Below are 26,179 nucleotides of genomic sequence, written 5' to 3'. Positions count from 1 at the left end.
GCATCACAAAATATTTGTTATAAAGGTAACATTGAGACTGAAGGATTCAGACCCACTGGCCTGGTCTAAACAACTGGGAATCTATCCAATTTCCCGTGGGATGACAGACAGTACTGCCTAAGGATCAGAGCCAGGGTCTGGGAGCCAGAGAGAATGAAATATGAAACCCAGCACTGTTGCTTACTAGCTATATGACCCGGGGGAATATGTATAATCTTGCTAATTCTTAGCATCCTCATCTGCAAAATGGGGATAAAACACCCACCTCAGAGGGTTGTAGTGGGGGTTATATGAGGTCAACTGTAGAAAGACACCAATTAATTGCTCAGTGATAACAGAAGCTGCTGTCACCTTTATTGTCGCTGTTATTATCATTTCTCCAGGGAATCCTCCCCAGCTGCGACCATGAAATGTGACCAGGCCTTGGCATCCCCCATCGTCCACTGCCCACATCTAGTCTGGCTCAGCACCCTGATCTCCAGACACTGATGGGGGGATGGGTCTTGATCCGCATGAACCATGAAACTAAGCCTCCCCCATCGGGACCATATTCGACCCAGGCCTGAATCAGGCCTTACCCTCTACTGAGCGTTGCCCTGGGTGGTGACGGGGGAGCAGACTACTGTCCAACAGCTCCCTGAGTCTCCACACTGGCTTCCAGCTCACCTTCCCCGCTTTTCCCATCGCTGCTGGGGCCCTGGCGTGCCCTGCGCTGAGCCCCTTGGCTGTGGGGGCAGCAGGATCCGCCCCCTGGTTCCAGCTTTGGCCTCTGAGCCTCCGGATCAGCCCCTCTGCACTAGGCCCGCCCCTGGCCTGCAGAGCTGTCTCCTTCCAAGGTTAAGCATCCACAGGGCCCTCACCTAGCTCTCAAAAACCACCAACATGACAGGTCACGGTGTATGAACTCTGGAGTGGGTGCTGGGAGCTGCCCTTTGTTTCTTTTTTTTTTTTTTTTTTTTTTTCCCTATATGCTGGCCTCTCACTGTTGTGGCCTCTCCCGTTGTGGAGCACAGTCTCCGGACGCGCAGGGTCAGCGGCCATGGCTCACGGGCCTAGCCGTTCCGCGGCATGTGGGATCTTCGCGGACCGGGGCACGAACCCGTGTCCCCTGCATCGGCAGGCGGACTCTCAACCACTGCGCCACCAGGGAAGCCCTGCCCTTTTTTAAAAATAAACATTTATTTATTTAGGCTGCGCCGGGTCTTAGTTGCAGCATGAGGGATCTTTTTTTAGTTATAGTGTGCGGGCTTCTTAGTTGCGGCATGCGGACTCTCAGTTGCAGCATGCATGCGGAATCTAGTTCCCCAACCAGGAATCGAACCCAGGCCGCCTGCACTGGGAGCGCAGAGTCTTACCCACTGCACCACCAGGGAAGTCCCAGCAGGAATCCCAGCATTCATCTCTGCTCCCTGGGCCTCTGCACGCAGGGACCCCAGGAAGGTCTTGAACCATGCATCTGGCAGTCAGAGGGAACTGATTCCTTCCCCCAGGCAATGGGAACCAGCAGAGCTGTCAGAGCTGAGAGGGCGCCCCCCAGCCTCATAAGACCCAGAGCTGCCTCTTCATTCCTCCTGTCTTTGGCAGAGTCGTTAGGAATCCCTAGAAGGTGATGGATGAAATCTGGTCTTGATCGAGTGCTGCCTGAGAGTGTACTGAGATGACACACGCGATGCCCACCCTGCAGAAGTTCACGGCCCAGCTGGGAGAGGCAGTCATGTAACGGATAACTGCGGTTTTGACATGGTCCGTGTTGAGTGTGAGGTACGCACTAGACTGGCCGTTGGCCTTCTTATGTGGGAATGGCCAACTAACTCTGCCTGGGCAAGGTGGGAAGGCTTCCGAGCAAAGTTAACATGGGAATGGGGTATTGAAGGATGAGCAGCAGTTTTCCAAGGCCTGGGCTACTCTCAAGCCTCACCACCTATTTCTAAGCCCTACAATCCTGGCATGGTTAGCCCATGCCTTTCTTCCTGAATGACAATCTTGGGGGAAGAGGAGATAGAGGAGAAACTGAGGATGGAACACAACTCTTTACACCCAGAAGGATCCATGTTTGGACTGGATCCTGGTTCAGAGACATTGGCTTCCCCAGACTATTCCCAAAACACAAAAATCAGTATTTCCCAGAGCCCCAAACAGCATGAATTCCTTAGGAAAGTCCTATATGTAATGTGAAAAAGGAGACTCCAAGATCAAATACATTTCAGAAACACCGAGTAAGCAAAGCCAAGCAGATTTTACTGCAGGACTTCTCACAGCCTTTAAAGGTAAAATAAGATAATAATTTACATATTTAAAAGAAATTTTCATAACTAATAATTTAATAAATATTAAAAATATAATAATTTTACAGCTACCTTTTATTTGGTGTTTCCTAATGTGCAAGACGTGCTATGCATTATCTCATGAATCCCCATAAAACTTTATGTCGTCAGTACTGTCATTATCCCCATTTGTCATTATCCCCATTATCCCCATTCAGAGAGACTGAATCAACCCAAGAAGGGAAGTTCACTGCCCAAGATCACACAGTAAATGGTGGAGCTGAGATTCAGTCAAGCTCTGTCCGACCCAAAGTCTCCACGCTTTCCTGGGTATTTGTGAATCCCTAAGACGGGGATGAGATATACAGCATTTCCAGACTTCTTCAGCCATGGACCCTCCTTATACCTAGGGTTCCACAGAGCAACTTTGGGAAACACTGCTCTAGTCTGTTCCCAGAAGATTCACCAAAAGCAACAAAAGGACTTCTGAGGCTCTGCTTCTCTTCCTCCTCCGCGCTCCACAGCTGGGCCCCGGGTCCAAGTCCCTCAACAGGCCCTCTGTGTTCACTCCAGGGGCTGGTGTGAGAATTAGGAGGGGTTCCCAGGAGAGGCTGGGATTCCAGCCGACAGCTCCTAATCTGTCTAGATCTAAACAGCTGACATCATTGGCCACATATGACCCACAGAGGGTTCCAAATTTTCATCCCAGCCAGTTCTGAGGTGCTGCTTCAAACTTAGCTGCTGCTTGATTGCCAGCAGACTAGATAGGTTATGAACTCAGAATAATTGAGCCACTGTCCACTTAGCCAGAACACAGAGGGCTGGGCGATGCTTCTCATCACACATTTGATCCTGTCATCGGAGGTCCCAAACCGTCCGGTGGCTCACAATGTCTTCCGAACAAAAGCCAGGTCCTCGCGATGGCCGACAAGGGGACATCCGGCCCGTGACCTCTCTCACCCTAACCCCTACACTCACTCTTGTTCACTCTGCTGCAGCCACTGAGGCTTCCTCACTTTTTCTAGAACATTCCAAACCACCTGCAGCCCAGGACCTTGATGTTCCCTCTGCCCAGAATGCTTCTCCCTCGACACAAACATGATTCAATTCCTCACGTGATGCAGAGGCCGTCCCTCCCATTCTCCCACACTGCTCATCATCAACAGCTGCTCAGCACTGCAGTTTACATTCATTTGTTGACGTACTTCTAGCCTGGCTCCCAGGCTTTCACGAGAGTGAAAGCTCTAGGAAGGCAGGACTGTCCATCTTGTGCATCCCTGTCCCTCACCACCTACAAGAGTCCTTGACCCCCATTCATGGGTTATCTTTGGAGTGGCCTGGGGCAAAATTTTTGGGCAACCAGGTGCCGGCTAACTGAACTAGTGAGATTCTCTCTAGAAAGGCTGAGTGTGAAACACACAAAGCAGCAGCAGTTGGTAGGAATCAGAGGCAGAAGTCAAAAGCCATGAGGCTGCAGAAGCCAGGAGCCACAGAAACCACGAGACAGCAGATGTCATGGGCCAAGAGGTAGAAACAGGCTCCACCTGAGCAGGCATCTTTGTCTGCATTCTTCTGCAGAAAATCCCAAGGGCCTGGAGGACGGCCTGGTGCACACAGGTGCTCAATAAATGTTTGCTGAATAAATGAAAGGTGGAGCGGAGAAAAGAGAAGAGTTAGGTGGTATAAGCAGGAACAGCCAAATGGGGCAAGGAGTGGAGACGCCGTGGACACGGCTGCAGGGAAAACAGGCTCCAGGGGATCCGGACAAGCCTTCAGTCTCTGTGGGGCTTGGCAGTGTGATGGCGACACTGCTTTCTGTCTCTGCTACATCCCCCTATATCCAGGCAATAAGCCCCATTAACTGAGGCTAACTTGGACATGTCTCTAGTCCCTGCAACCCCAAACAACCTGCTAACAGGGAGGCCTCCCTGGAAGAGGCACCACTGAAGGGGGAACTTAGAACAGGCAACCCCAGACCCCTCTTCTTACTTTCTTTTATTTTAAAACAGCTTTACTGAGATTCAATTTACATACCATGAGATTCACTTATTTTGCTATGTATATTTGATCACAATTAAAAAGCCTCAGAATAAAACTCTTGGGGACTTAGGGTTTGAGTGGGCAGAGGAGGCAGGAGGGTATGTTGGCAGCAAAGTCACGGTGATGAGGAAGCATGAGGTGTGCCTGGGGAAGGGCGAGGTGTCCCACATGGATGGGCAGATGAAGAGTACGGGCGTGGGGAGTGAAAGGCAGCCAGGGCGAGCCTGCCAAGAGCCTATGTATAGCACTCTGGCTCAGGGTCTGGATCGGCTGTGATGAGCCTCGGAAGGAGAACGGTCTGCCCAAAGCCAGTGGTGGTGCCCGCAGAGGTCAGTAGAGCTTGGTTGTAGAGCCGGCTCTGCTTTTACAGCAGGTCACCCTCCCTCTCCTGGCCCCTCGCTCCGCCCTCCGGCATCTCTCAAAGTCCCTTGCTGCTCTAATTTCCCCTAAACAAATGTGGGAAGGAGAACGGGGCTGGGAGCCAGACCTGGCTTAGAAGCCCGGGTCCTTCACTTTCTAGCTGCGTGACCCTGGGTTCCTCATCTCTAGGATGGGGACAACAGTCCCGACTGCACACGGCTGCTTAGAGGGCCAAATGGGGCGACAAATAGAGAGGGCTTGGCACGAGGCCCTCACATGCTAGCGCCATCAGTACCACCACCTCGTCGTGTTAGCCGATGCTGATGAGATGCTTGAGGGCAATCCTGTAAACCAGCAAGCACAGAAGCGGAGATCTGCTCCCAGCAGCAGTCTTTTCAAAGTAACCCTTAGTGCATGGATAGACACACAGCTTGGTGCCTGGGATGAAAGGGAGTAAAAGGCATTCGTTAGAAAAATGCTTGGTTTCCCTTAGTGACCAAAGACGCAGAGAAAGCTCTGGGTGTTCAGAACTGGCATGGTGTCCTTGCTGTTATGGAGCCCAGCACCGATGGGGCAACCAGGCCCCGCATCAGCCCGAACGAACCTGGGGTGTCCATCCTGTAACTCACTCAAGCTTTCCCTTCAATCCACGGAGCCAAATGCTCATTTGATTTTTCTTCCCTGTTCGCCTGTGCGTGTGTTTTTCTGCTCGTAATACAGAGAAAACAACAACATCTCTGGGTATCAGTGAGCATTCAACATTGGAAACCCAAGGCTTAGTTTCATGACTTATTCCTACTATGTAGCCTGGAACTCGGGAAAAAGGGTACGGACAGGGTCTAGCACCTAGAAACACCCCCTTTTTATATTTATAGGATGGACTGAATGGACAAATGCAACGTAAGCTACCAAGCAAAAAACTGGAAGGGTTACCTAGGACTGAGCAATTTCCAAAAACACTTCAGGCAATTAGCATATCACCATGAGGAGCTTCCTAGCACAGAAGAAAGGGATCCAAGTATCTCAATTCAAACCCCAGCTCGGCTAAGCTAGCTGTGTGACCTTGGGCCAGCCACTTAGCCTCTCTGAGCTTCTGTCAGCACTGTGCTTCCCCATCTGAGAACATCACATCCCACTTTGTTGTTATTCTTCCAGCACCTGTCTTCATCACCCTGCAAAGCCAATGGCTGTGTCTGCCTGTCCACTGTAGTGTCACCTGTGCACAGCAGGGGCACGATCCCTACGAACTCTCCAAATCCAGCTCTACCTTCCCACTCCTCTGCTGCTGGCCCGGACGTTGCCTCTTTGGGTTTGGCAAAGATACCGTTCAGCCCCAAGAACTTAAGTGAGGACTTTTTCTTCTGCAGGCCACTGGTCAAAGGCCAATGTCACTGTCTGACCCAGTAATGAACTGCAAGGCTGTTCTTGTTTCTGGCTTGATTTAAGAACTCCATAAAGGAAGCAGAGTCAGGTGAATGGTTTGATTAAGTGGAGAAGCTATATATCATCTACTCCCAGAAGAACTGGAGTGACTTCTACTAGGATCCCGATATCAGAACACACAACACAATGTATGTCTGTGCCCCTACATGGCAGAGAAAAAGCAGGGGTGGATGAGGAAACCGCTTATCTTTATGGGCAAGAAGAGTTTTGGAAAAAAGAGGGGAAAAACACCACACATTTCCATCTCTCGAGGAGTTTACAATTTGCTGATGGAAAGAGACAGGTAAAGCAGGTATTTATTTTATATTATGATGAGTGCATGGTGTCACAGAAGCACCTGGCCAGTCTGGGAGAGCAGGCAGAAATGAGAGAAGGGGATGGCGGCCCTATAGATCCCTTCCTTGCCCATGCCCACCCCTATTACATCTGCTTCCCCTACACAGAAGATCTCTCATGCCCCCTGCCCACCTTGCCTACCTTAATTGCTTCCTGTTACCCTCCCTAATCACACGCTATGATGTGGCCTGACCAGGTCACCTGCTGGATGACCACATGCCTTCCCACCTCTGCCCAGAATATCCTTCCTTCACATTTCTACCCCTCGAAACCTTATGTTTCAAAGCCCTGCTCACGCTCATTCATTCTTTCATTCAAGAAGTATTTCTGAGGGCTTACTATGTCCCTGACACTGTGATGGGCACTAGGGATATAACGGGGAAGCTGCGGCCCATGTCCCCAAGCTACTTAAAGCCGTGGGGAGACAGGCAGTCACAGTAAGGAGTAATACGTGTGTGGTAGATGTGAGTCCAGAGAAGGGTCCTAGCCCACGGAAGACTTCCTGGAAGAGGCTTCTCAGCCCTGACAAATGAGGTTAAAATGGAGAGAGGTGCCTATTAATGTACGTGAACCTATATAGTTATAATAATAGCTGACATGTATGGATGCTACTAGGAGCCAAGCACTGGGCTAAGCACTGTACACCTATTAACTCCTTTTCAGTCCTTACAACCCTATGGGAGTGAGTACTGTTATCATTCCCATTGCCAGATGAGGAATCTGAGGCACAGAGAAGTTAAGAACTTGCTCCTGGTCACACAGCTACTAAGTGGCAGAGCTGGGGTTCAAACCCAGTGCAGCCCAGAGCCCAGGCTTCTGACCACTGCATTCTGTTGTCTCAGGCTGCCAGTGTTATTCTGACATTTCCTCTTTTCATTTAACCATGAACTCATCACAGACATCCTTCTAAATGGTGCAACCCAGGCCCCATTCTACTTAATGGCTGCAGAGGGAGGATGACACTGGAATTCGAGCAGGGAAGTGATTTGATCAGATTCTTCCCTGGGAAACAGGCAGGGGGCCACCTAGGGGCAGGGGAGCTCTCTTGGGGTCCTGAGGAGGGAGGACCAGGCCTAAGCTCAGGCCGAGATAGGGAGGACGCTGAGGGGGGCTGGGTTCCGGGAAGATGACCGGGCAGCAGGGTGCAGCACTACACTCTCAGGGGATTGTGGAAGTGGAAGAAGGGGTCCTGAGACACCCCCCCCCCACCTTCTGCTTACAAGCCTCTTACAGACCCGGCATCTTTCCCTCTCGCCCCACGCTAGCCCGGCGTGTCTGATTCTCCCTGAGCACACCCCAGCTGGCACTTCCAATTAAGAGTTATCGACCATCGGGGCTTCCCTGGTGGCACAGTGGTTGAGAACCCACCTGCCAATGCAGGGGACACAGGTTCGAGCCCCGGTCCAGGAAGATCCCACATACCGCAAAGCAACTAAGCCCAGCCACCACAACTACTGAGCCTGCGCTCTAGAGCCCACGAGCCACAACTACTCAGTCCACGTGCCACAACTACTGAAGCCCACGCACCTAGAGCCCGTGCTCCACAACAAGAGAAGCCACTGCAAGGAGAAGCCCACGCACCGCAATGAAGAGTAGCCCCCGCTCGCCGCAACTAGAGAAAGCCCACGTGCAGCAACGGAGACCCAAAGCAGCCAAAAATAAATTAATTAAATAAATAAAATTTTTTAAAAAGAGTGATTGACCATCAGTTTCAGTTCAGCAGACATGTGCAGATGTGGTGTCTATGGAATTCTTAATTCATTGAATATTCTTTGCCCAGGAGGGTCACATCTATTCTATCCAAAGTGCAAAAACCAAAACAAAAACACAAGTTACCCAGAAGCACTGCTTTAACACCGTCCTCTAGTACCACCCCATCCAGCCCCACCACATTCGGCCACCTGTCAGTCCTACTGCACCTGCTCCAACAGTCTTAGCCTGTCCACTTCTCTCCAGGGCCACCACCGCTGGTCTGAGTGACCTTCCTGTCTCACCTGGACGACTGCAATAGCCTCGTTCCTGGTCTCCCAGCTCCACTCTAGCATAAGTTAGTCCACATCTCTAGCCTCAGTTTTCTTATCTCTAAAATGGGCACACTGACACTTCTCTCACAGGGCTGTGGAGAGGACGGGGTGACATAATGAACCAAAAGCCCTGGCCGGGAGTGCCTTCTCAATAGATGACAGTTCATTTCCTCCATCAGCTGGCTGGGAGGGATGAGAAAGGTGAGGGACTCTTCTGCTTTCATACTCTGCTGGTGCACATACGAAGCAGGCACCAGCGGCCTCTGCACCTCCCTGCCTCTCTTGACCTCACTCCCCCAGCTACAGGGCTTCTTGCCTATTTCCTGCCTCTTGTTTCCTTCCATAGAGTGGGAGCTCCTCTAGCTTCAGACCCTGGCCTCTCTCCCACTCCTCATTCACTCCCCGGGGCCCGTGCATAGTGCCACATATTTATAAGAGAGTTTGAGAGATGAAATAGGCAAGTCATACTCAGGCTCTTCTGGGCTGCTCTTAGGAGCCAGCCTGCCTGCTGGGAGCCTGCATCCGAGTGGGCTCTCCGTCAGCCGACCAAGCCTAGGAGAAAGACCTAGGCTCTGCAGGGACCCAGCCCTGCCCACCCCTGGGGCAGGCAGGAAACCCATCCGATTCTAGTCTGCAGCATTAGCCAGCCCACGTGCTCCAATGTCACTCGGATCAGTAATAACGGTGACGTTTTGTTCCCCGGCTACCTTGCTTTTTGTCTTAATACTCAGCTGGTCCAGAGCTCAGGCCGGGCAGAGGAGCACTACTTACTGGCCCCTCCCGCCCCCCAGCAGGACTGAGCAGCGGGAGAAGACCCTGTCCACTGTTCCTACCTTGTTAATGGAGATTCTCAGGGCCTCCCTCATCAAGCCCAGTGCTCGGTGCTGTGAGAACCAATCAATAAATGACTGACAAATACTTACTGAGCTCCTGATACAACCGTGAAAATAACTCATCTTTGCTCCGTGTTACTTACTACTTTTGAGATGCCTAAAAAGCATTTTCAGGTACTCGAACGCTACGAAGTGCTGGCATCTTCACCAACTTGGTGGTCTTTACTGCCCTTTGCAGGATCAGGGCAGCCCTTGTCTTTCAGGATCTAGCTGTGAACTCACTTCCTTCATCCAGTAAGTTTTCATTACACACCTACTAGGTGCCAGGTGCTATTAACGAAGGCACTGCAGGTATAGCTGTCAACCAGGCAGATGACACCCCTACACTCCTGTACTGGCGATCTGGTAGCAGTGATGAAGAAAATCAACAGACAGGAGTGGGATTTATTTTGAAACCTGACAAAATGACCCCCAATTTCTTGGGGAAAAAGAAATCCATGTAAGATAGTTATTTATTCATCGGTTGGTTTAATAAACACCTACGAGTTGCCAGGTTCTGCTGTCAATGCTTTTCAAATATTAATTCTTTCAAACCTCATGACTCGTTTAATACTCATAACAATCCTGTAAGTTAAAACAGTCACTGACCCCACTTTCTAATCAAGGGAATCAAGGCAAAGATAGGGTGGATGGCCTGCCTGAGACACACTGCGAAGTGGGGGAGCCAAGATCCAAACATACGTCGTCTGGCCTGGAACCTTTGCTCTTTGCCATAAACTGAATTTACAAGTATCATTTACACAATTGAATTTATATGTACAATTACATTTTGTCTCTTTGTCTCTTTCTACCTGACATGAACTTGTTTTCAGAAGGTCTGATTTAAATGCAGCATTTATGGTTTCCCCCAAATTTGCTGTGGGGAGCCCTCGAGAGGCTCTTGGAAAAGTTAGACCATCATCCTCCAGGGAGGTGAAAACTAGCTCTATCAGGGGCCCCTCAGGGTGGACGTGCCATACGAACCGTTAGATGCTTCAGACAAAGGAGAGAAAACAGGCTTCCATTGGGGGCCAGCGTCAACAGTCACACTGGCAGACACTCGGGATCACATGTGTGCAATGGCGATGGAACTGGGCTTCACTTGCACTGGGGGAAAGGGCCAGCGGGATGGGTTTATTTAGTGATGATTCTCTCCAGGAACAGAGAAAAGCCATCTAGTAAATAAATGAAGTTCTCCTAAAAGAATAAACCGAGTGAGAACTGCCTAGAAAGTTTGAAAGAGGGCAAGAAAAGAGAGAGAGGAAGGGGAAAGCAGATGCCTTTGGGGCTGTTAACATTTATGCTCTGCAGAGAATCCTCCAAGCAGCGCGGCTCAGACCTGCGCTGCTCTCCTGCACCTGCATGGCGCCCAGCCAGCATCTGCCCCGGTCCTGCCACGACCCTGGTCTGATGCTTGGCCGCCCGGATCAGCACAAAGTTCGACACCTGAACAGCTGGGAAGGAGACCCGTTGCTGAGGAGTGGGTGTCCAGGTTGCAAACCCTGAAATAGAAAACCATATGAATGGTGCTCCCTGGAGCTGGACGGCGCTGCAGCTCTGCCTCTAAAGATGCAGAGCAATTGAGGATCTGATGCAGGTGGCAGAGGCGAGGAAAGGAAGAGCGAGCCAGTACATGGGATGGGGACAACTAGAGAAATATGTGAAAAGAGAACTGAGTGAGACCTTCATCTTACACCCAAACCCGGACAGGTTGGACAGTGGTAATTTACTGTGAAAGGTGAAACTATTAAAACAATTCACAACTAGAAACCTTGTCTTCCTAGTCTGAATAATGGGGGTAAGAGTAGCTACCTCATGGCCTTGTTATGGGGATTAAGAGAGGTGATCCACCGAGCTGATCTCCCTGTGCTATGCGGCCTCGTGTTTCAGTAAAAGAGGATTGAGGGATGATTCAACTGAGAAACTTGCCCAAATCTAGCCACCCCGGGGGTCAGAGGGAAATGGCTGGAGGGGTGTAACCCCAGGTCATAATCTGGGGATTTCAGGCAAACTGATACCGCAGAGGGGGAAAGAGGACGAGCACATGGATGGAGTCAAGTCCCTTCATCGCGGGCACCGGAGAGTAGTAATTCACGGCATACACTGTCTGCAGACGCAGCAATTTTAGAAGCAGGAGGAGACAGGTACCAGACTTTCACCCTGGGCTAAACTTCCTTCATCTGGGATCCTTGGCTGGAAGAACCCTACCCAGAGCCCAAGGCGGGCTCTCCCCACAGCACTCAGGACACCTGGGTTCACAGACTCTGCCCACTTCCCCCTAAGGCAGCCTGAGCCTCTCGCTGTTGGAAAGTTCTGCCTTGGACTGAGCTGAAACCAGCTGTCCTCCCCACCCTGCACTTAGCTTCCACCCACTGGGGATCCTACTGGTCCATTCTACCACACTCTCAACAAGAACAACACCCAGCTTACACAATCTCTTCTAGAGATCCAAGGAAATGGGAACACAGCCCACCTTGTTTTATGAGGCCAGCATAACAGTGATACCAAAGTCTGACAAGTAAACACCAAACAGGAAAATTGCCAGTGAATCTCACTCATGAACTCATGATGTTAAAGTCTTCAGCAAAAAGGTGATGAGAAATAGCCCAGCAAAAGAGATGCAACAGGACAACCCAAGTTGGGTTTATTCCAGAAATGCAAAAATCAAGGTAGTTCACCATGTTAACAGATTGAAAAAGAAAAATCACGACCATCTGAGCAGAAGCAGGAAAAACATCTACTTCCATTTATGACTAAAAAGAAAAGAAATACTTGGCAAACTGGGAATAGAAAGGAGCTTCTTTAATCTGGTAAAGATTATCTGCCAAGGAAATTCCCTGGCCGACCAGCGGCTAGGGCTCAGCGCTTTCACTGCCGGGACCTGGATTCAATCCCTGGTCAGGGAACTAAGATCTCACAAGATTACCTGCCAAAACCCTAGATAGACATTATACCTAACTGTCAAATGTAGACAGCTCTTCCATAAGAGAGAGAGAGAGAGAGAGAGAGAGAGAGAAACCCAAAGGGAAGAAAGGATTGGAAAGGAAGAAACAAAACTTATTTGCACCTCCTATAATTGTATACACAGTATCTCTAAAATAATCTACATTTTTTTTGAATTAGAAAGTTTAGCAAGATTTCTGCATACAAAATCGATGTGCAAAATGCAAAAATATTTCTCCAAAAAAGCAACCAACATAGCATAATTTTTTAAAAAATATATATGTAGATAGATATAGATATACCATTTACAATAGCATATAAAATATCAAATAACTAGGAATATATCTAACAAAAGATGTGCAAGACCACCAAGGGACATTAGGAAACTGGACCTAAACTGTATCCTAAATAATGAAGAGAGATACCATGTTCATGGAAGTCTAAATACTGCACCCTCCACCCGCAAGGGGCAATAGAGAGCTCAGCGGGAACACCTGGCAGATCAGAGTAACCTGGGCTTATATTCTACCTCCTGTTGCTTCTAAAATGTGTGACTCTGGTGTGTTTGACCAAGCCCTCTGAACCCCAGTTTCCTCACCTGTAAAACATGGATAGCCATTCCTGTCTAGTTGTGAGGAGTCAATAGATAATAAAGCACTTTGTGGGGGGAGGGGAGGGATTAATTTGGAATTTGGGATTAACAGAAACACACTACTATACATAAAATAAATAAAGAACAAGGACCTAATAGGAAACTATATTCAATACCTGTTTTATATATATATACATATATATATATATATATATGACTACATCACTATGCTGTACACCTGAAACATTGTAAATCAACTATACTTAAAAAAAAGAAAGAAAGAAAGAAAGCACTTTGCAGAGTGTTGTATAAAAACAGGGATTCTTATGACTAGCATTTTTGCCCCTTGTTGGTCTAAGGGTAGGGAAAAAGCTCTCTCTCCCAGATTAGGCCAGCTGTGTCTTTGCTTTTGCTCATCAACTTGTCATCAAAGGCACTGCTGAGTGCTTATTCTGTACACAACATTTTTTCATTCAGTGCTCACAGCAACCTATAAGATGGGTGCTATGTTAGCCCCATTTTACAGATGAGAAAGCTGAGGCTCAAACAAGCAACTTGTCACTCATATATTCATTCATTCATTAGACATTCATGAGCCCCTTCTATGTACCAAGAGTTGTGAATACCCTGGTGAGTAAGATGGACATGGTCCCTGCTCTTTTAGAACTGATAGTCGAGGAGGGAAGACAGACAAAAATCATACCACAACTAACAAGCTGGCAGAACCAAGATTCAAACTCAGGTCTGCTGGACATGAGAATCCATGCTTTTAACTACTCCCCGAGGTGCCTTCCTCAACTTCCTCTGCTCCATCCTCTCTGTTGTGATGTAATGGTTTCTAACATCCACTCTGCTGGCAGCAACAAGTTTCAATGGGCCTTGCCATCCAAGCTGCTGCACAAATTGAGAGCTGTCAGCTTCAATCCTGGCCCATGTGATTCTCATGCATTATCACTGAAGAATTACAGCAGGGAAGATGAATGCATAAAGAGGAGAGGCATCCTGTACCCCCCCCTCCCCCCAGCATCAGCAGAACTGTTCCCAATGAGTGTGCGCCTGAGTCCTCTGCCACCATTAACGGCAGAAGTGAGTCACTTATAAGTAAGATACGGGAGCTTTATTGTAATTACATCCCGAGATTCAGAAATGCTCAGCGTCACTGTGAAAGGGAGAGCAGCAGGTGACTGGGCTTGAATGATCCTCTGCCAGGTACGTCTTTCAGATAAAACGTCTTGGATCAGGAGCAATTACAGCTAATGCCCAGCCTGAATGCTAATGAGAATTACTTACAATTGCTTGTAATTCTTTGCCATTTACACTACCTGTTTTATTCCTTTTCTTTTCCAGCCTGGCATTAACCCTGAGAAACAAACACTAGGAGATACGATTAATGGCCATTTTGCAGATGAGGAAATTGATGCTCAAGGTCACTCAGCTCAAAGGGCCAGGGCTGGGGTTCTAATCCTGAACTTTTTTTACTACACCATTCCGTCTTTAAGGGGGAAAACCCCCCCAGAACTCTGGATATGTCTTCTCCACCTGGAAGGTGCACAAAATGTCAATCTGAAAGGCAGCTGGGGTGGCGTGTTCTGCTGACGTCTTTGCGTTGGTGAGGACAGGGCAGACCTTATGAAATGAACTTCACACCTACCGTCTGCCTTCCCACAACCATCACGAGGCCCACACTTGTCCCTGAGAAATGAGCGTGAAGAGAAAACCTGGGCAGAAAGGTAAGAAGAATCCTTTTCGTGCCCCACAAGCCAGAAAACTGTCCCAAATCCACGCCCCTCAGAAACATGCCAGAGCATCAAGTTCAAGCCGCAGTGTGAAGGCGTGAGGTTTGCCGTTAACAGCGGCAATCATGGTAACGCCCAGCATTTGCTGACTACCTCGTAGAGCACCAGAAGTTTTAAATAAGTTTGCGCTGGGACTTGAGGTTTTAGGCTATTTAAAGCTTGAGCCTACACTAAGACTTCTTACATCTAACACGAGACTACTCGCACTTCATAGACGAAAAAGCAAGAGTCTTAAGGAGGTCAGGCAGGCAGCTCGCAGGTAGCAGAGCCAGGTTACCAAGCTGGGTCTGTTTGACCTTAACAGTAACAACAGTGACAACTAACATCTAAATAGCACTCTTATGTACTGCCTCATAAAAGTGTATTGTATCTAGGTGCTTTATGCATAGGAACACAATTAGTTCTCTCGCCAACCCAGTGAGGAATGTGCTAGGAATACTCCCATCCTAAAAATGGAATAGAGAGGTGTAGCAACTTGCTCAAGGCCACAGAGCCCATAAGTGAGTGACAGCTCTGGGATCTGAGCCAGCTGCAGAATCCACACTTTTGATCTCTTTGCCATGCCTCCTCTTTGTTATAGAAAGGCCACACCATTTCCACCAGGCACTCCTGGATTGTAAAAAGGAAAGCACAAATAGTTACATGGAATTCTGAGAGAGTCCGAGGAAAAGAAGATCAGATACAAGTTCTTCCTACCTCGGACAGCCAGCCAAGGGGGGAGCACTCCCAGCCCAGCACTGTCCAAACTCCTCTGGGCTGCAGGGGCTTGGAGGCAGCTCCTGCCTCCACCCAGCTCTGAAATCATGTTCAGGCAGTGCAGAGCCATCTCCACCCTCTATCCTGGAGGGATTCTCTCTCACACATGAAAATGGTTATCAGGCTTCCCTACAGACTTTCCCTCCACCAGGGGAAATACCTCTTGAGACAGGAGGGTAGCCTCAGGCAGCCTTAGGCTTCTGTGTGAGGGTCCAACTAGCCCTGGGTCAGATTAGGGAATTTACGTGGGGCTGTCAGGGATTCCTGTGAGTGATACCACTCAGCAGCAGACCTCCTGCACAACACCTATCACAGAGAGAGGAGAGCGGTGCATGGGCATCAGGGACCCTGTTGCCTGGCATCTATTTTCACCTTTGCTGCTGCCAGTCACAAGCAGAAGGGACCTAAGGTCCCATCTACAGCCTGAGTGTCACTGACAATCTGGAAGGAGTCAAGGAAAACCTGTGTTCAAATCCCAACTCCTCCACGGACCACGTGGGCAACCCCAGGCAAGTTCTTTAACCTCTGTGAGCCTCAAAAGACAATCTGTTCAATGAGCCTAGTAATAATAGTGCCCACTATGCAAGGCTGCTATGAAAACTAAGTGGAATAATGATAATGATACTCTGACGGGTCCATTCTCTCTCTCTCTCTCTCTCCCAGTCTCTGTTTGTTCCTGCCTGACTTCAAGATTAAAGCTAAGATTGGGGCATTCAAGACCTCCCTATCAGATCCCCAGCTCTGCTCGCCTTCATGCTCTGGAGACACACTCCATCTGTGCTCCAGTCACAGGGACCTAGCCCCCATCATGGAATGAGTGCCCCAAGTACCTTCCGGCCGGGGGATCTGGTTCACATAGTACTTAGCCCCAGCACCACTCCTTCATCATCGGGCTCCAGGCCTGAGGTGGGAGCCCCCTGCCAGAGGACAGCAACCCTGCCTGGAGCATCTCTACATTACCAGCTCCCAGGCTGAGCGGACACCTCAGAGAGATTAAGGGATTGGGGTGGGGTCTCTTTGGGGGGCGGGGGGGGAAGGGAGAGTCACCCAGAGAAGGAAAGAAGTTTCCGTGAAGAACTGCTGCGCTCCAGCTCCTGACTTCCTTGGCTGCTTCCAGAAAAATCGAGAGTAGCTTCTGGAATTTGGCTCCTTTCACCGGAAAGGGCAGCCCCCAACGGGCTTCTGCCGCCAGAATCCACTCCCTGACAGTAAGGGCCACTCATCTTTCCACAGGCTCCTCCGCGAGGCACAATGAGGCGGTGGTGGTCCGCCCCGGGTTTGCAGCCGTGCTGCAGGAGAGCGTGGGCAGTGGTCTCCACACTTCCCACACCAGACCCCTGGTGACGCTGAACCTGGGGCTTGCCCGCATGTGATTAAGTGGTGTGGGTCAGGCTGACTCGGGTTCAAAATCCTGGCTCTCTCCTTGACTCGGTGGTGCTCCTGGTCACAACTTTCCCTCTCTGAGCCGCTTTCCTTCTCTGTAAAATGGGTATAATAATGCCGGTTCATCAAGTTAAAGGGCGAACCGAAAGAGATCACGAATACCCAGTGCCTGGCACATTCAACGCACTCGAGACGGGCTCGGACTGTGGGGAACATCAAACTCAGAGCCTAGGGCAGTTCTGAGAAAAACAGAGACTCGCCCTCCACTGTCGGAGCCGGAGGCAGACGCCTGGGGCGCGCACGCTGCCGAACCCAGGCAAAGCCACAGGTGTGTGCGCGTCGGGGCGGGGGCCAGAGCTGGGTATCAGACAGGGTACCGCGGAGCCAGCCGCACTCCGGGACCCTACCCGCGCCGCCCACAGTCGCCAGGGCCCCGGAGCGCGCCCACCCCACGGCGGCGGCTCCGGGAGCTCTGCGGCTCCGTGGGGATGCCCAGACCCAACCCCGGCCACGCACAGCCTCGCCCCGCAGCCGCGGCCGCACTCCAGCCCCTGCCCGCGCCCTGCCCGCTCTCCGCTCCGACTCACCGGCGCCGGCTCCCGGGAAAGTTTGGTGGCGAGGCGGCCGCGGCAGCCAGGCTGCTCGGTGCTCGGCTGCGGCGGCAGGAGCGCCGAGGGAGCGGACCCGGAGGCTGGGCGCGGGAGGAGGAGCTGCGCCGAGAGGCGCCAGCCCGGTAGGCGGGAGGGAGGCGGAGACCTGGGCCCCCGGGCCTGCAGTGCCCCCGCCTCCCGCTCTGTGATCCTAGGCCGCCCCCCTCTCCGCGCACGCTGGAAGGGGAGCGAGGGGGCGCCACGGGCTCGGACCCCTTCTCCCACACCTGCCCCAGGGTCAAAGCTGCTCCCGCAGAGCTCCCCGGCCTCCGGCTCTGCACGGTGCGGAGGTTCCTGGGGTCTGGAGGGAGAGGTTGAAAGCAGGATCAGAACCCTGGCGAGAACATCCTCCCCGCCACACACACACACACACACCCGAGGGCAGACAGACATAGATCAGTCAAAATAAAGAAGCAAAGAGAGAGAGAGAGTCACAGATGCGATGATGTTTGGCAAAGTGAACCACAGCCCGACTGACAAACACATCTAGTGACACCCCACTTCTCCGTGTCCCTGCCAGAGAGGCCAAACTAGGAAAAGACAGACAAAGCCAGGCAAAGACTGGGATTGACAGAGACCCTACCCCTAGAGCTTCCACGGGGAGCTAGAGAGACCCCCAAGGTCTAGAACCCCACACCCCTCAGCTGTTTCTCCCCAGCCGCTCAAATGAGCTCTTTTCAAACTTCAATGTGTTCCAATTAGCATCCTGAAGCGTAAGGATGGGGGTGTGGTTCTTCTGCAGGTCTCCTCTGCCCCTGACTCTAGGAGCCTGAGAATTCTTACCGGCTGCCTTCATTTCCAGAGCTGGGGAAGAGACGCAGAGTTTCCCCTCTCTCCTCAGCGCCAGGAAAACTCCACTGGAACCGCTCAACTGTTATCTTATCTCAACACCCCAAAAGAGACACTCAAACTGAGTGGGAGAGGTGGGTGTTTGAGAAGGAGGGAGGGAATTCCCTGGCGGTCCAGCGGTTAGGACTCCGTGCTTTCACTGCAGGGGGTACGGGTTTGAACCCTGGTCTGGGAACTGAGATCCCACATGGCCCGCCCCCCGTCCAAAAAAAAAAAAGGAGGGAACTGGGAGGGGTGGCTGTGTGTGGGTTTGCGGATATTTCATTTCGTGGGGGTATCTTGGCCTCTTCTGAGTAGAGGGAAATCCCACTCAGTGGTGGTGTAGAGCCAGTTTGAGGCCCAGCTTCAAGAGCTGTGTATGGTACGTGAGTGATCTCTCTTTCCCGCCTCAGTGTCCACATCTGTAAAATGAGGGTTAATTAAAACAGCTGCCATCGTGCCATGCACTTTTCTAAATGCTGCAGGTGCTTACTCATTTAATCCTCACAACAGCCTGAAAAAGCAGGAACTATTATCACTCTCTTGCAGAGAAGAAAACTGGGGTACAGAGAGGTTAAGTAACTTAATCAAGGTCACACAGGAGAACTGGGAATCCAACCTATGCAGCCTGGCTACAAGATCCCAAGTCATAATTACTTTACTGTAATCTTCAACTTGATGGGGCTGCTGGTAAGTTCCATGAGGTCATTTATGTAAAGGACTTAGCAAGTGCTCCAAAAATGGTAGCTCACAGACCACTGAGCCTGTCTACAAGGTAGGGATTAAAGGGCTGATGGTAATGCCCAGAAATAGGAGACTTTGGATTCTGGATAACTGACAGACCATGTTACTATCCTGGGCCTCAGCTCTGACTTTCATGAAACTGAGAGGCAAAGCATTCCCCATTTGTTCCTCTGATCAGCCCCCTGTGCATTAGCATAACCCCACAACCAGGACTTACCCTGAATCCATAGTAAGCCCCCTCCCATTCCCTGGTGAGTCTCCAGGGCCCCCATATTTTACACTTTACCAGACTGATACACCCTTTGGAACTGAGTTAGCACTTGTGGTAGCAACTGTTAAAAACTTTTTAAATTTAAAAAATTTTTTTAAATTTTATTTATTTTTTTATACAGCAGGTTCTTATTAGTTATGCATTTTATACATATTAGTGTATATATGTCAATCCCGATCTCCCAATTCATCACACACACACACACACACACACACACACACACACACACACACACACACATGCGCGCCGCTTTCCCCCCTTGGTGACCATACATTTGTTCTCTACATCTATGTCTCAATTTTGGCCCTGCAAACCAGTTCATCTGTACGATTTTTCTAGGTTTCACATATATGCGTTAATATACGATATTTGTTTTTCTCTTTCTGACTTATTTCACTCTGTATGACAGTCTCTAGATTCATCCACGTCTCTACAAATGACCCAGTTTTGTTCCTTTTTATGGCTGAGTAATATTCCATTGTATATATGTACCATATCTTCTTTATCCATTTGTCTGTTGATGGGCATTTAGGTTGCTTCCATGACCTGGTAATTGTAAATAGTGCTGCAATGAACACTGGGGTGCATGTGTCTTTTTGAAATATGGTTTCCTCTGGGTATATGCCCAGTAGTGGGATTGCTGGGTCATATGGTAATTCTATTTTTAGTTTTTTAAGGAACCTCCATACTGTTCTCCATAGTGGCTGTATCAATTTACATTCCCACCAACAGTGCAAAAGGGTTCCCTTTTCTCCATACCCTCTCCAGCATTTGTTGTTTGTAGATTTTCTGATGATGCCCATTCTAACTGGTGTGAGGTGATAACCTCATTGTAGTTTTGATTTGCATTTCTCTAATAATTAGTGTTGAGCAGCTTTTCACATGCTTCTTGGCCATCTGTATGTCTTCTTTGGAGAAATGTCTATTTAGGCCTTCTGCCCATTTTTGGATTGGGTTGTTTGTTTTTTTTAATATTGAGCTGCATGAGCTGTTTATATATTTTGGAGACTAATCCTTTGTCCGTTGGTTCGTTTGCAAATATTTTCTCCCATTCTGAGGGTTGTCTTTTCATGTTGTTTGGGCTTTCCTTTGCTTTGCAAAAGCTTTTAAGTTTCATTAGGTCCCATTTGTTTATTTTTATTTCCATTACTCTACGAGGTGGATCAAAAAAGATCTTGCTGTGATTTATGTCAAAGAGTGTTCTTCCTATGTTTTCCTCTAAGAGTTTTACAGTGTCCAATCTTGCATTTAGGTCTCTAATCCATTTTGAGTTTATTTTTGTGTATGGTGTTAGGGAGTGTTCTAATTTCATTCTTTTACATGGAGCTGTCCAGTCTTCCCAGCACCACTTATTGAAGAGACTGTCTTTCTCCATTGTATATTTTTGCCTCCTTTGTCATAGATTAGTTGACCATAAGTGTGTGGGTTTATCTCTGGGCTTTCTATCCTGTTCCATTGATCTGTATTTTGGTTTTTGTACCAGTGGCATATTGTCTTGATTACCGTAGCTTTGTAGTATAGTCTGAAGTCAGGGAGTCTGACTCCTCCAGCTCCATTTTTTTCCCTGAAGACTGCTTTAGCTATTCGAGGTCTTTTGTGTCTCCATACAAATTTTAAGTTTTTTTGTTCTAGTCCTGTGCAAAATGCCATTGGTAATTTAATAGGGATTGTACTGAATCTGTAGATTGCTTTGGGTGGTATAGTCATTTTCACAATATTGACTCTTCCAATCCAAGAACATGGTATATCTCTCCATCTGTTTGTATCATCTTTAATTTCTTTCATCAGTGTCATAGTTTTCTGCATACAGGTCTTTTGTTTCCCAAGGTAGGCTTATTCCTAGGTATTTTATTCTTTTTGTTGCAGTGGTAAATGGGAGTGTTTCCTTAATTTCTCTTTCAGATTCTTCATCATTAGTGTATAGGAATGCAAGAGATTTCTGTGCATTCATTTTGTATCCTGCAACTTTACCAAATTCATTGATTAGCTCTACTAGTTTTCTGTTGGCATCTTTAGGATTCTCTATATATAGTATCATGTCGTCTGCAAACAGTGACAGTTATACTTCTTTTCCAATTTGTATTCCTTTAGGTTCTTTTTCTTCTCTGATTGCCGTGGCTAAAACTTCCAAAACTATGTTGAATAATAGTGGTGAGAGTGGACATCCTTGTCTTGTTCCAGATCTTAGAGCAAATGCTTTCAGTTTTTCACATTGAGAATGATGTTTGCTGTGGGTTTGTCGTATATGGCCTTTATTATGTTGAGGTAGGTTCCCTCTATGCCCACTTTCTGGAGAGTTTTTATCATAAATGGGTGTTGAATTTTGTCAAAAGCTTTTTCTGCATCTATTGAGATGATCATATGGGTTTTCTTCTTCAATTTGTTAATATGGTGGATCACACTGATTGATTTGCATATATTGAAAAATCCTTGCATCCCTGGGATGAATCCCACTTGAATATGGTGTCTGATCCTTTTAATGTGTTGTTGGATTCTGTTAGCTAGTATTTTGTTGAGGATTTTTGCATCTATATTCATCAGTGATACTGCTCTGTAATTTTCTTTTTTGTAGTATCTTTGTCTGCTTTTGGTATCAGGGTGATGGTGGCCTCATGGAAAGAGTTTGGGAGTGTTCCTTCCTCTGCAATTTTTTGGAAGAATTTGAGAAGGATGGGTGTTAGCTCTTCTCTAAATGTTTGATAGAATTTGCCTGTGAAGCCATCTGGTCCTGGACTTTTGTTTGTTGGAAGATTTTTAATCACAGTTTCAATTTCATTACTTGTGATTGGTCTGTTCATATTTTCTATTTGTCCCTGGTTCAGTCTTGCAAGGTTATACCTTTCTCAGAATTTGTCCATTTCTTCCAGGTTGTCCATTTTATTGGCATAGAGTTGCTTGTAGTAGTCTCTTAGGATGCTTTGTATTTCTGCAGTGTCTGTTGTAACTTCTCCTTTTTCATTTCTAATTTTATTGATTTGAGTCCTCTCCCTCTTTTTCTTGATGAGTCTGTCTAATTGTTTATCAATTTTGTTTATCTTCTCAGAGAACCAGCTTTTAGTTTTATTGATCTTTGCTATTGTTTTCTTTGTTTCTATTTCATTTATTTCTGCTCTGATCTTTATGATTTCTTTCCTTCTACTATCTTTGGGTTTTGTTTCTTCTTCTTTCTCTAGTTCCTTTAGGTGTAAGCTAAGATTGTTTATTTGAGATTTTTCTTGTTTATTGAGGTAGGCTTGTATTGCTATAAACGTCCCTCTTAGAACTGTTTTTGCTGCATCCCATAGGTTTTGGATCATAGTATTTTCATTGTCATTTGTCTCTAGGTATTTTTTGATTTCTTCTTTGATTTCTTCAGCGATCTCTTGGTTATTTAGTAATGTACTGTTTAGCCTCCATGTGTTTGTGTTTTTTACATTTTTTTCCCTGTAACTGATTTCTAATCTTATAGTGTTGAGGTCAGAAAAGATGCTTGATATGATTTCAGTTTTCTTAAATTTACTGAGGCTTGATTTGTGATCCAAGATGTGATCTATCCTGGAGAATGTTCCATGCGCACTTGAGAAGAAAGTGTAATCTGCTGTTTTTGGATGGAATGTCCTATAAATATCAATTAAATCTATCTGGTCTATTGTGTCATTTAAAGCTTGAGTTTCCTTATTAATTTTCTGTTTGGATGATCTGTCCATTGGTGTAAGTGAGGTGTTTAAGTCCCCCACTATTATTGTGTTCCTGTCAATTTCCTCTTTTATAGCTGTTAGCAGTTGCCTTATGTATTGAGGTGCTCCTATGTTGGGTGTATATATATTTATAATTATTGTACCTCCTTCTTGGATTGATCCCTTGATCATGATGTAGTGTCCTTCCTTGTCTCTTGTAACATTCTTTATTTTGAAGTCTATTTTATCTGATATGAGTATTGCTACTCCAGCTTTCTTTTGATTTCCATTTGCATGGAATATCTTTTTCCATCCCCTCACTTTCAGACTGTATGTGTCCCTAGGTCTGAATTGGGTCTCTTGTATGTAGACAGCATATATATGGGTCTTGTTTTTGTATCCATTCAGCGAGCATGTGTCCTTTGGTTGGAGCATTTAATCCATTCACGTTGAAGGTAATTATCGATATGTATGTTCCTATTGTCATTTCTTAATTGTTTTGGGTTTGGTTTTTTTTTTTTATTTTATTTATTTATTTATTTATTTATTTATTTAATAAATAAAGCCTCTCACTGCTGTGGCCTCTCCTGCTACGGAGCACAGGCTCCAGACGTGCAGGCTCAGCAGCCATGGCCCACGGGCCCAGCCGCTCCACGGCATGTGGGATCTTCCCGGCCCGGGGCATGAACCCGTGTACCCTGCATCGGCAGGCGGACCCTCAACCACTGCGCCACCAGGGAAGCCCTTTGGGTTTGTTTTTGTATGTCCTTTTCTTCTCTTGTGTTTCCCACTTTCAGAAGTTCCTTTAGCATTTGTTGTAGACCTGGCTTGGTGGTGCTGAATTCTCTTAGCTTTTGCTTGTCTGTAAAGCTTTTGATTTCTCCATCAAATCTGAATGACATCCTTGCTGGGTAGAGTAATCTTGGTTGTAGGTTCTTCCCTTTCATCACTTTAAATATGTCAAGCCACTCCCTTCTGGCTTGTAGAGTTTCTGCTGAGAAATCAGCTGTTAGACTTCTGGGAGTTCCCTTGTATGTTATTTGTCGTTTTTCCCTTGCTGCTTTCAATAATTTTTCTTTGTCTTTGATTTTTGCCAATTTGGTTACTATGTGTCTCGGCATGTTTCTGCTTGGGTTTATCCTGTATGGGACTCTGCACTTCCTGGACTTGAGTGGCTATTTCCTTTCCCATGTTAGGGAAGTTTTTGACTATAATCTCTTCAAATATTTTCTCGGGTTCTTTCTCTCTCTCTTCTCCTTCTGGGGCCCCTACAATGCGAATGTTGTTGCGTTTAATGTTGTCCCAGAGGTCTCTTAGGCTGTCTTCAGTTCTTTTCATTCTTTTTTCTTTATTCTGTTCCACAGCAGTGAATTCCACCATTCTGTCTTCCAGGTCACTTAACGGTCTTCTGCCTCAGTTATTATGCTATTGATTCCTTCTAGTCTATTTTTCATTTCAGCTATTGTATTGTTCATCTCTGTTCGTTCTTTAATTCTTCTAGGCCTTTGTTAAACATTTCTTGTATCTTCTCGATCTTTGCCTCCATTCTTTTTCCGAGGTCCTGGATCATCTTCACTATGATTATTCTGAATTCTTTTTCTGGAAGGTTGCCTATCTCCACTTCATTTAGTTGTTTTTCTGGGGCTTTATCTTGTTCCTTCATCTGGTACATAACCCTCTGCCTTTTCGTCTTGTCTAGCTTTCTGTGAATGTGGTTTTTGTTCCACAGGCTGCAGGATTGTAGTTCTTCTTGCTTCTGCTGTCTGCCCTCTGGTGGATGAGTCTATCTAAGAGGCTTGTGCAAGCTTCCTGATGGGAGGGACTGTTGGTGGGTAGAGTGGGTGTTGCTCTGGTGGGAAGAGCTCAGTAAAACTTTAATCCGTTTGTTTGCTGATGGGTGCGGCTGGGTTCCCTCCCTGTTGGTTGTTTGGCCTGAGGCGACCCAACACTGGCGCCTACTTGCTCTTTGGTGGGGCTAATGGCGGACTCTGGGAGGGCTCACACCAAGGAGTCCTTCCCAGAACTTCTGCTGCCAGTGTCCTTGTCCTCACGGTGAGACACAGCCACCCCCCACCTCTGCAGGAGACCCTTCAACACTAGCCAGTAGGTCTGGTTCAACCTCCTATGGGGTCACTGCTCCTTCTCCTGCGTACTGATGCACACACTGCTTTGTGTGTGCTCTCCAAGAGTGGCGTCTCTGTTTCCCCCAGTCCTATCAAAGTCCTGCAATCAAATCCTGCTAGCCTTCAAAGTCTGATTCTCTAGGAATTCCTCCTCCCCGTTGCTGGACCCCCAGGTCGGGCTCAAAACCTTCACTCCCGTGGGTGGAATTCTGTGGTGTGAGTGTTCTCCAGTTTGTGAGTCACCCACCCAGCAGTTATGGGATTTGATTTTATTGTGATTGCGCCCCTCCTCCTGTCTCACTGTGGCTTCTCCTTTGTCTTTGGATGTGGGGTATCTTTTTTGCTGAGTTCCAGTGTCTTCCTGTCAATAATTGTTCAGCAGTTAGTTGTGATTCCAGTGCTCTCGCAAGAGGGAGTGAGCTCACGTCCTTCCACCATCTTGAACCAGTCACAACTGCTATAAACTCTTGAGGAAATGCATTTCTGCTCTCTACAGCTGATAGGAGTGAAGGGGGAAAAATACCTCGGAGATGGCTGGGTCTATATCCATCCCTTCTCTCCCTGCTGCAACTCAGCAGAGGCTTGATTATTTGGAATTCCTCTCCAAAGTTTCACTTCTTGGGCTGGTTTTAGGCCTGCTCAGTCCATAGTGATCAGCATTTTTAGAAACATCAGCATCTGAGAAACAGTATGTCAGACATTATTTGAAGCCCCTGGTGACCAGGGTATGTGTTGTTTCCTTGTGCCATTTGAAACTGATGTATCATGAGATAACTCTGGCCATATCCTGGGTGTGTGGGGTGGAGAGGGAGTAGCCAACTTACTAAGAGTATACAGACAGCAGAAGAAAAATGGTTAGCCCTTGTGTCAGACTTACTCTGTGTCAGGCTATTCTAAGAGTGTTACATAATCTAATATATCTGCTCACAACAATCCCATGAGGTAGGTACTATTATCATCCTATTTTGCAGAAGAGAAAACTGAGGCACAAAGAGATGAGGAGACTTGTTCAGAGAATACAGCCAGTGAGTCACTTCAAGATCAGGCAGGTAGGAAGCAGCTGAACCAGGTCTGGAACCTGGATCAGTCTGGCTCCAC

The 26,179-nt window shown here is 47.7% G+C and overlaps 1 pseudogene; it reads left to right on the top strand.

Moving 5' to 3' along the window:
• Positions 1-1,669: 1,669 nt before the first annotated feature.
• LOC103075440 (store-operated calcium entry-associated regulatory factor-like) overlaps positions 1,670-26,179 on the top strand; it is a 67,090-nt pseudogene continuing 42,580 nt past the window's right edge.

The sequence above is a fragment of the Lipotes vexillifer genome, unplaced genomic scaffold (genome assembly GCF_000442215.2).
Source record: "Lipotes vexillifer unplaced genomic scaffold, Lipotes_vexillifer_v1.1 scaffold1272, whole genome shotgun sequence".
Classification (NCBI taxonomy): Eukaryota; Metazoa; Chordata; class Mammalia; order Artiodactyla; family Lipotidae; genus Lipotes; species Lipotes vexillifer.
Note: the sequence above shows the minus strand (reverse complement) of the source record. Positions and strands in the feature narration are given on the sequence as shown.